Raw genomic sequence first — 10,000 nt, forward strand, 5'->3', positions numbered from 1 at the left:
AACTGTAAGTGTAACGATAAAAAAAAATTCTTTGGCGCATTGGTACATTATTTTTATTTAATTCAGTTCTGTGTCCTTAGTGTGATGGATTTCTCATCAACGATGACCCTTTTTCATAACCAAACACTTCATATCAGCAGCCAAGACAATTATTTTCATAACATTCACACCTCCTCCAGAATCAGACATTAAAAAAACCAACAAAAATCATCTCCTCTCTTCAGAGAATTCCCCAAGGTTTAATTAGCCATGATCAAATTCATAATTAACTATTTTTCCCTCCCCACACAAACTCATGATTGGGCACTCGTGTGATTTAGAAGAATTCCTTTTATTGAAGATTCTATCAGATTCCTCCTCATTAGTCGGACTGGTATCCTCCCACCAGGGGCAGGCATGACGCTATTGGACGAGCAGGTCCTTCATCTCTGACCTATTCTGACGCCATTGGACGAGAAGGTCCTTCATCTCTGACATCTTCTGACACAATTGGACGAGAAGGTCCTTCATCTCTGACCTATTCTGCGGTGTGTAAACAGACGAACGGCAGACTCTATGTACTGACCTCCATGTCCAGTTGAGATGCAGAGTGACTAATGAGCACGGCCCTCCCCAGAGTGGGTTTAGCTAAACTCAGAAGGATGTTACAAACGTGCTGCAAATGCAGCACACACACACGCACACACACCCACACGCACGCACGCACACCCACCCACATGCACGCACGCACGCAGGCACACACGCAGGCAGGCAGCCAGGCAGGCACGCACACACATACACACACACATAGTGTATGCACACATAAACAAGTTGAGTTGTGTTTGGAGAGGGAGAGAGAGAGAGAGAAAGAGAGACATTCTTTAGAACTGTAACTGTGTGTGTATGCGCGTGCGTGTGTGTGTGTGTGTATATGTGCGCACGGACGTACATGTGTGTGTGTGTGTGTGTGTGTCATGACGACCATGCATCACTGAATCAATAAAGGTCAGCTTCAGGGTGTTGGCAGCACAAAATCGATGATGTTAATATTCTTCACCCAATGCTCAAAAAGTAATCCATATAAAGAATATGCACCACACACACACACACTCCTGGTGTGTGTGTGGAGGTGCTGTAGGAGTGTGGTGTGTGTGGAGGAGCTGTAGGAGTGTGTGTGTGTGTGTGTGTGTGTGTGTAGGAGTGTGGTGTGTGTGGAGGTGCTGTAGGAGTGTGGTGTGTGTGTGTGTGTGTGTGTGTGTGTGTGTGTGTAGGAGTGTGGTGTGTGTGGAGGAGCTGTAGGAGTGTGGTGTGTGTGGAGGAGCTGTAGGATTAGCCAGATGTGCTGACACAAGCACAGGGAACTAGCCGCACACACACACACACACACACACACACAAACACACACACGCCTGCTGCAGCAGAGCTGCATGACTCAGGCCCATTCTCCATTCTCTTCTGGGCGAGGTGACCGAGCCCTACACACACACACACACACACCGAGCGCTACACACACACCGAGCGCTACACACACACACACAGACATTGTTTAGCGCAGTACACCCCCACACATTCAGAGGTGACCCCCAGAGGGCCCGTTCAGACACACACAGAGCGCTGCTGAAATGTGTACTCCCATAGGCTCCTGTAGGAGACGCCTGTAGAACGAGCGCTGCTGAAATGTGTACTCCCATTGGCTCCTGTAGGAGACGCTTGTAGAACGAGCGCTGCTGAAATGTTTACTCCCATTGGCTCCTAGAAGACGCCTGTAGAACTCATATATCTTCTATTCTATAGGAGGTCAATCAATTCATTGAACAGGAAAGTGATAAGAAAGTGCATAGAGTTTGAGATGAAACTGCTTAACAGCCCATAGTCAGAGAGATCACAAATAAGACTCATTTTAATGCTCCCCCCACTACAAAGATAAAAGGTTGATTTGTCTCATATTGAAATACTAACGTAAAACATGTAGTGAAATTTAATTTGTTGTTCATCTTTTTTCATGAAGTCTTTCCTGAAGTTTCATCAGCAACAGTCTTTCTATGGCGCACATCCATATGTCTCAGATATGAGCCATATCCTTTCCCCTCACTACTCTAATTGGGCTCAGTGCTGCCACTGCAGACTAAAGCCACTGGATATGGATCATGACTGAGGACACTTTGGGGACCAGCTGAATGGGTAGAGATGCACATGTTCTAGTTGTGTTGAGTACTTTGGGGAACAGCTGAATGGTTAGTGATGCACATGTTCCGTGTTCTCTGTGTTAGTACTTTAAGGAACAGCTGAATGGTTAGAGATGCACATGTTCTGTGTTGAGTACTTTAAGGAACAGCTGAATGGTTAGAGATGCACATGTTCTGTGTTGAGTACTTTAAGGAACAGCTGAATGGTTAGAGATGCACATGTTCTGTGTTGAGTACTTTAAGGAACAGCTGAATGGTTATACTGTAGATGCACATGTTCTGTGTTGAGTACTTTAAGGAACAGCTGAATGGTTATACTGTAGATGCACATGTTCTGTGTTGAGTACTTTAAGGAACAGCTGAATGGTTATACTGTAGATGCACATGTTCTGTGTTGAGTACTTTAAGGAACAGCTGAATGGTTATACTGTAGATGCACATGTTCTGTGTTGAGTACTTTAAAGTATATATTTTTGGCCTTTATTAGTATAGGACAGTGAAGAGGTAGACAGGAAACAAGTGGGAGAGAGAGATGGGGTGGGATTGGGATATGACCGCAGACTGGATTCGAACCTGGGTCCCCATGGGCACTCAGACCCGTATATGGTACGGGCGCTGTAGCCTGCTGCGCCACAGCGCCCCCCCTGTGTTGAGTACTTTAAGGAACCGCTGAATGGTTATACTGTAGATGCACATGTTCCGTGTTGAGTACTGTAAGGAACAGCTGAATGGTTATACTGTAGATGCACATGTTCCGTGTTCTCGTACTTTAAGGAACAGCTGAATGGTTATACTATAGATGCACATGTTCCGTGTTGAGTACTGTAAGGAACCGCTGAATGGTTATACTGTAGATGCACATGTTCCGTGTTGAGTACTGTAAGGAACAGCTGAATGGTTATACTGCACATGTTCCGTGTTCTCTGTGTTGAGTACTTTTAGGAACAGCTGAATGGTTAGAGATGCACATGTTCTAATTGTGTTGAGTGCTTTAAGGAACAGCTGAATGGTTATACTGTAGATGCACATGTTCCGTGTTCTCTGTGTTGAGTACTTTAAGGAACAGCTGAATGGTTATACTGTAGATGCACATGTTCCGTGCTCTCTGTGTTGAGTACTTTAAGGAACAGCTGAATGGTTATACTGTAGATGCACATGTTCTGTGTTGAGTTCTTTAAGGAACAGTTGAATAGTTATACTGTAGATGCACATGTTCTCGTTGTGTTAAGTGCCTCTGCGTCTATCTGCCCGTGGCAACAGCCTATGCCAGTCGGATGAGTTTAACTCGTAAACGGAGGAGGGTGTGTGAGGGAGGTGTGTGAGGGGGGTGTGAGGAGGTGTGTGTGAGGAGGTATGTGAGGGAGGTGTGTGTGAGGGAGGTGTGTGAGGGGAGTGTGTGAGGGGGGTGTGTGTGAGGAGGTGTGTGAGGGAGGTGTGTGAGGAGGTGTGTGAGGGAGGTGTGTGTGAGGAGGTGTGTGAGGGAGGTGTGTGAGGCGGTGTGTGTGAGAGAGGTGTGTGAGGCGGTGTGTGAGGTGTGTGTGAGGGAGGTGTGTGAGGGAGGTGTGTGTGAGAGAGGTGTGTGAGGCGGTGTGTGAGGTGTGTGTGAGGCGGTGTGTGAGGTGGTGTAAGGCGGTGTGTGAGGGGTGTGTAAGGCGGTGTGTGAGGGGTGTGTAAGGCGGTGTGTGAGGTGTGTGTGAGGCGGTGTAAGGTGGTGTGTGAGGGGTGTGTGTAAGGCGGTGTGTGAGGGGTGTGTAAGGCGGTGTCCAGCGCTGAGTTATGGCTGTTTTCCGGCCCTGCTGACCGGGTCGTGTTGGCTTTTATGCCACGCCACCAGAGGCCCCCATAAATTGGGCTCAAAGACCCGGCCCGTCATTTCACTTTTATTGGCGTGTGTGTGTGTGTGTGTGTGTGTGTGTGTGGGTGTGGGTGTGGGTGTGTGTGTGTGCGTGTGTGTGGAGATAAATAAAGCTGTAAATGCCAGGCTGTGAGATTCAGAGAGGATGAGGAGCACAAGGAGATGGTGCTTTTATTGTGTGTGTGTGTGTGTGTGTGTGTGTGTGTGTGTGTGTGTACTATATAGATGGGCTTCGTGTGTGTGTGTGTGTGTGTGTGTATGTGTGTGTGTAGAGCGTGAGAGCATATTTCTTTTCTAAAACGTGTGTGTGTGTAGACTTTGCTTGAGAGTGTGTGCCAGGATCTGTTTATTTGTGCTTGTTTGTATATGTGTGTGTGTGTGTGTGTGTGTGTGTGCATATGCATGCCTGTGCTTTTGATGATGATCCTGTGCATGGCGGCCCTAATGGCAGTTATTTCCCCACTCGTGCATAACGTCACGTCAGGAGAACCGTCCCAGAGTGAGCAGGTTCTGCTCCTCACGCCAGCAGGACTGTCCCAGAGTGAGCATTAGTGCTCCTCACGCCAGCAGGACTGTCCCAGAGTGAGCAGGTTCTACTCCTCACGTCAGGAGAACCGTCCCAGAGTGAGCAGTGAGCAGGTTCTGCACCTCACGTCAGGAGAACTGTCCCAGAGTGAGCAGGTTCTACTCCTCACGTCAGGACACCTGTCCCAGAGTGAGCCGGTTCTGCACCTCACGTCAGGAGAACTGTCCCAGAGTGAGCAGGTTCTGTTCCTCAGGTCAGCAGGACTGTCCCAGAGTGAGCATTAGTGCTCCTCACGTCAGGAGAACTGTCCCAGAGTGAGCAGGTTCTGATCCTCACGTCAGGAGAACTGTCCCAGAGTGAGCAGGTTCTACTCCTTACGTCAGGAGAACTGTCCCAGAGTGAGCGTTAGTGCTCCTCACGTCAGCAGGACTGTCCCAGAGTGAGCAGGTTCTACTCCTCACGTCAGGAGGACTGTCCCAGAGTGAGCAGGTTCTACTCCTCACGTCAGGAGGACTGTCCCAGAGTGAGCAGGTTCTACTCCTCACGTCAGGAGGACTGTCCCAGAGTGAGCAGGTTCTACTCCTCATGTCAGGAGAACTGTCCCAGAGTGAGCAGGTTCTACTCCTCACGTCAGGAGAACTGTCCCAGAGTGAGCAGGTTCTACTCCTCGCGTCAGGAGAACTGTCCCAGAGTGAGCGTTAGTGCTCCTCACGTCAGGAGAACTGTCCCAGAGTGAGCAGGTTCTAGAGTGAGCAGGTTCTACTCCTCATGTCAGGAGAACTGTCCCAGAGTTAGCGTTAGTGCTGGGCGCGCTTTGCCTCTTCTGCATTTCTGACTCTGCCTCCAGCATCTTTAATAAAGCCACGCGCTCCCTCACCACCCCCCATACTGTACTGTACCCTCAGCGCTAGCCAGCGCCTAGTCATTTCTAAAGCAATTAATGCCCATCTGGATCAATACCACCCGGGCACCCGCCTCCTCCCCTGGCATCCCCGGGCACTTATTGCTGCGCCGGAGACAGCAACATCAATGGTGACCTATCACAGCTCACAGCCACCCGCTGGTGGAGGACCTCACCGTGAGGTATTCACCAGCTGTCCTGTTGTGTGTGTGTGGGGGGGCGGGGAGGGGGTGAGGTATTCACCAGGCGCTCTGTTGAGGTGACGGCGTAAATATGATGGGGGATGACAGATTGCTGGGACAGGAACAGGAAGTGGTGATGCTGCATGCGCCGGGGCCATCAGGTGGGGAGTTCTTTAAAATGATGCCTCCCCTACAAAACAGCTGTACAGGAGGGATCCGTGTTTGAACACACTTTAAGAGGGTCAGGTTCTCATAGGCCTGATAAGATCCAAGGTGCCGATGATGCATCTTCTCCTGGCAGGGCTTCTGTAACCGCTGGCGACCGCACAGGAAGCAAGCAATCTTCCCGGAATATTTTGCGCTCCGATTTGGGGATTTGGGGAGGAAACACCAGGGCTTGGCTGATGTCCCTGCCAAGGGCCCCACGGCTGGGCTGGGCTGGGCTGGGCTGGGCTGGGCTGGGCTGGGCTGGGCGGTTGGTTTTTGTTCCAGCTGAACAAGAACACACCTGACTTCATCAATCACAGACTTACCTGCGTCCCCCTGCAGTCCGCACATGATTTGTTGCATCAGGTGCAACTCAGCTCGGCTGGGAGGAAGTGCCAGCATCCACCTGCTCCTCCTGGACACGACTGCCAAGTGGACATATCTGGATAGCCCATATAAACTGCCCATCTCTGCCAAGTGGACATATCTAGATAGCCCATATAAACTGCCCATCTCTGCCAACTGGACATATCTAGATAGCCCATACAAACTGCCCATCTCTGCCAGCTGTACATATCTAGATAGCCCATATAAACTGCCCATCTCTGCCAAGTGGACATATCTAGATAGCCCATATAAACTGGCCATCTCTGCCAACTGTACTGTACATATCTAGATGCTCCTGGAGGATCTTTGATTGAGTTGGTTAAATGTCAGCTCTCTCCTCTGCAGCGAGTTTAATCCGTCAAATCAAAAGCCAATTAATGAGTTGAATCAGGTGCTTGGAAGCAGTTTGTGTTTGGGATTTGGCCCGGGGTTTTAGATTGTGTGTGTGTGTGTGTGTGTGTGTGTGTGTGTGTGTGTGTGTGTGTGTGTGTGTGTGTGTGTTTGGGATTTGAGAGAACAAAGGCACAGTTGGTTTGGTTGTTTGGTCCTCATGCCTCACCTGCGTAGACTGAAGCAAAAGAGTGCAGATCAGAGGGCCTCAGGTGTGAACGCGAGCGTGTGTGTGTGTGTGTGTGTGTGTGTGATGGACTAAAGTGCAGATCAGAGAGCCTCAGGTGTGAACGCCTCAGTTTCTGCTGTTGTTTTTTTGGGGACAACAGGAGAAGCTCATTCCCGTGACAACGGGGAGGCGGCGCTAAGCTGCCGGCAGGTGTTCCCCTGTCGCCCCTGCAGGTCAGTTCTTTATGGTCAGGATGAGGCGTTGCCAGGGCAACCCAGCCAGACATTGATTGGAAGCATCTCGGGGTCCGTGTGTGTCCAGAGTGAAGCGCTGCTCTCTGCTCCGAGTTCTTACCTGCAGCCGTGCTCTACTCTACAGGGGACGCAGGGATGGAGGGAACACCCCCTCTCTCTCTCTCCCTCTCTATCCCTCTTTCACTCTCACTCTCCTGCAATCTCTCTGCCCCTCTCCCTTTCTCTCTCTCTCCTTCTGTTTCTCACTCACTCAATCTCTCTCCCTCTCTCTCTCTCTCTCTCTCTCTCTCTCCCTCCCTCTATCTGTTTCTGTCTCACTCACATCACTCAAGGATGCAGTGTTTTATTTTGTACGTCCTGATGATCAGATGCATTGGGGCAGTGGGGGTGGTAGTGCAGTGGGGTGTTGGTGGTGCAGTGTGTGTGTGTGTGTGTGTGTGTGTGTTTGGGGGGGGGGAGGCATTGGGATATTGGGACATTGGGGTGTTGGGGATGGTGGGGCGTTTGCCTTTTCAAGTGGGCTTGTCGGGGCCAATGCTGCTGCTGCTCTGATCTCAGCTCTGCTGTAACTGTGCTGCAGGAGAGAAGGGCTTCCCCTCGGAGTGTGTCCTGGTGTGTAACTGTGCTGCAGGAGAGAAGGGCTTTCCCTCGGAGTGTGTCCTGGTGTGTAACTGTGCTGCAGGAGAGAAGGGCTTCCCCTCGGAGTGTGTCCTGGTGTGTAACTGTGCTGCAGGAGAGAAGGGCTTTCCCTCGGAGTGTGTCCTGGTGTGTAACTGTGCTGCAGGAGAGAAGGGCTTCCCCTCGGAGTGTGTCCTGGTGTGTAACTGTGCTGCAGGAGAGAAGGGCTTCCCCTCGGAGTGTGTCCTGGTGTGTAACTGTGCTGCAGGAGAGAAGGGCTTCCCCTCGGAGTGTGTCCTGGTGTGTAACTGTGCTGCAGGAGAGAAGGGCTTCCCCTCGGAGTGTGTCCTGGTGTGTAACTGTGCTGCAGGAGAGAAGGGCTTTCCCTCGGAGTGTGTCCTGGTGTGTAACTGTGCTGCAGGAGAGAAGGGCTTCCCCTCGGAGTGTGTCCTGGTGTGTAACTGTGCTGCAGGAGAGAAGGGCTTTCCCTCGGAGTGTGTCCTGGTGTGTAACTGTGCTGCAGGAGAGAAGGGCTTCCCCTCGGAGTGTGTCCTGGTGTGTAACTGTGCTGCAGGAGAGAAGGGCTTCCCCTCGGAGTGTGTCCTGGTGTGTAACTGTGCTGCAGGAGAGAAGGGCTTTCCCTCGGAGTGTGTCCTGGTGTGTAACTGTGCTGCAGGAGAGAAGGGCTTCCCCTCGGAGTGTGTCCTGGTGTGACAATTACAGTCGTCCTCATAATCACCCTGGGGGATGAGTCAACCTAGGTCGTCTGACTCCCCTGCAGCACTGGAGAATACTGTACACACACACACACACACACACACACACACACACACACACACACACACACACAGTCATGTGTGTGTCTCTGTCAGCCTGTAATTAACTGTGACACTGAGTTGCCTGCCGCAGGATGACACAGTGAGTGTTGAAAAGAGCAATGGAATCAGATTCTGATCAGCCTCGGAGGCTTCGGCTAGATCCCCTATAGCCCCCTATAGACCCTTATAGACCCCCTATAGACCCTATAGACACTTATATACCCCTTATAGACCCCTTTAAGCCCTATTCGGACGGGACTTATTTTACTCTCCTCCCTCTCTCCTCCCTCTCTCTCCTCTCCTCTGCTCCCTCTCCTCTCCTCCCTCTCCTCCCCTCCCTCTCCTCTCCTCCTTCCCTGCCAACCTGCCAACCTACCATCCATGCACTGTGTTGTTCTCTCAGATGCAACTAACCGAAAATTATTTTGCCTCTGCTTAAGTGCTTAGAACTTCAACACACACACACACACACACACACACACACACACACACACACACACACACACACACACACACACACACACACACACACACACACCACACAGAGTGCTGAAGTTTGGCTAGTGTGTAAGTTCCTGCCATCACTGCAAAGCTTACCTCTGCTCTTTTATGTGAAAATATGTGTGTGTAAGTGTGTGTGTGTGTGTGTGTGTGTAAGCGTGTGTGTGTGTGTGTGTGTGTGTGTGTGTGTGTCCAGGTGTTGAATTATTGATGAAAGACAGTTTGACTGGCGCTACAGCTGGCTGGCCTGTATGCCTCACAGCGGTAGCTGCCTTCTCAACGCGCTCCCTGTGTATTCATGAGTATCCTCACACATTATTGCTCCTCCATATTTCACTACAAGACAAATCCACCCCTGGGCCTGTACTGCGTGTAGCAAGTGCACACGTCCTGTGTTCATCCCTTTGAATGGCTAAAGTGAAGCGAATAGTGCTGACACAAAAGCCTTTTCACTGCTGAGAGGCACACGGAACGGTCACGGTGTACGTGGACTATTATGGGGTGGAAGGGGTACAGCATGGCTGCCATTTGAATGATTTACATAAACCAGTTGTGTTTGGAGCAAGAGCAGCTTGGAGTGTAAACGTACTGTGAAATGTGGAAGTTGAGCATCGCTATTTTAGAATTCAGTTACTTCTGCCTTCTGGACCTCACAATTTCAACAGTGTCAACCAAGGACCAAGAAGGTCTATCTGACATGTCTACAAATGTTTGTTGGATCAAATTATATAAAATAATGCAAAACTTAGAGAATACCTAGGCACTCATCTGGTGAGAGAGTTAAAATGCCTTTGTTTTATGGGGAGATCATGATTAAAAAAAACACTTTGATGCGTTTCGGCTCAAAAGTCTTCGTCAGGAAGTGAACTATCTCTGTGACAAGTCTGTTTAAAACATCAATATCAATGGGTGAACAGGTATGAAACATTAGATCATCAATTAACCAAATGCAAAGAAAGGGGGCTTACATTTGATCAAGCCCTCAAACAAAGAGAACCACCTCAACAACAAAGACATAATACTGTTC

The 10,000-nt window shown here is 50.0% G+C and overlaps 1 protein-coding gene across 1 annotated transcript in view; it reads left to right on the top strand.

Annotated features, from left to right (window-relative positions):
- LOC134099951 (galactosylgalactosylxylosylprotein 3-beta-glucuronosyltransferase 1-like) overlaps window positions 1–10,000 on the top strand; it is a 117,923-nt gene that overhangs the window by 83,405 nt on the left and 24,518 nt on the right. The window lies entirely within an intron of this gene.

Source organism: Sardina pilchardus, chromosome 13 (assembly GCF_963854185.1).
Source record: "Sardina pilchardus chromosome 13, fSarPil1.1, whole genome shotgun sequence".
In the NCBI taxonomy this organism is placed as follows: Eukaryota; Metazoa; Chordata; class Actinopteri; order Clupeiformes; family Clupeidae; genus Sardina; species Sardina pilchardus.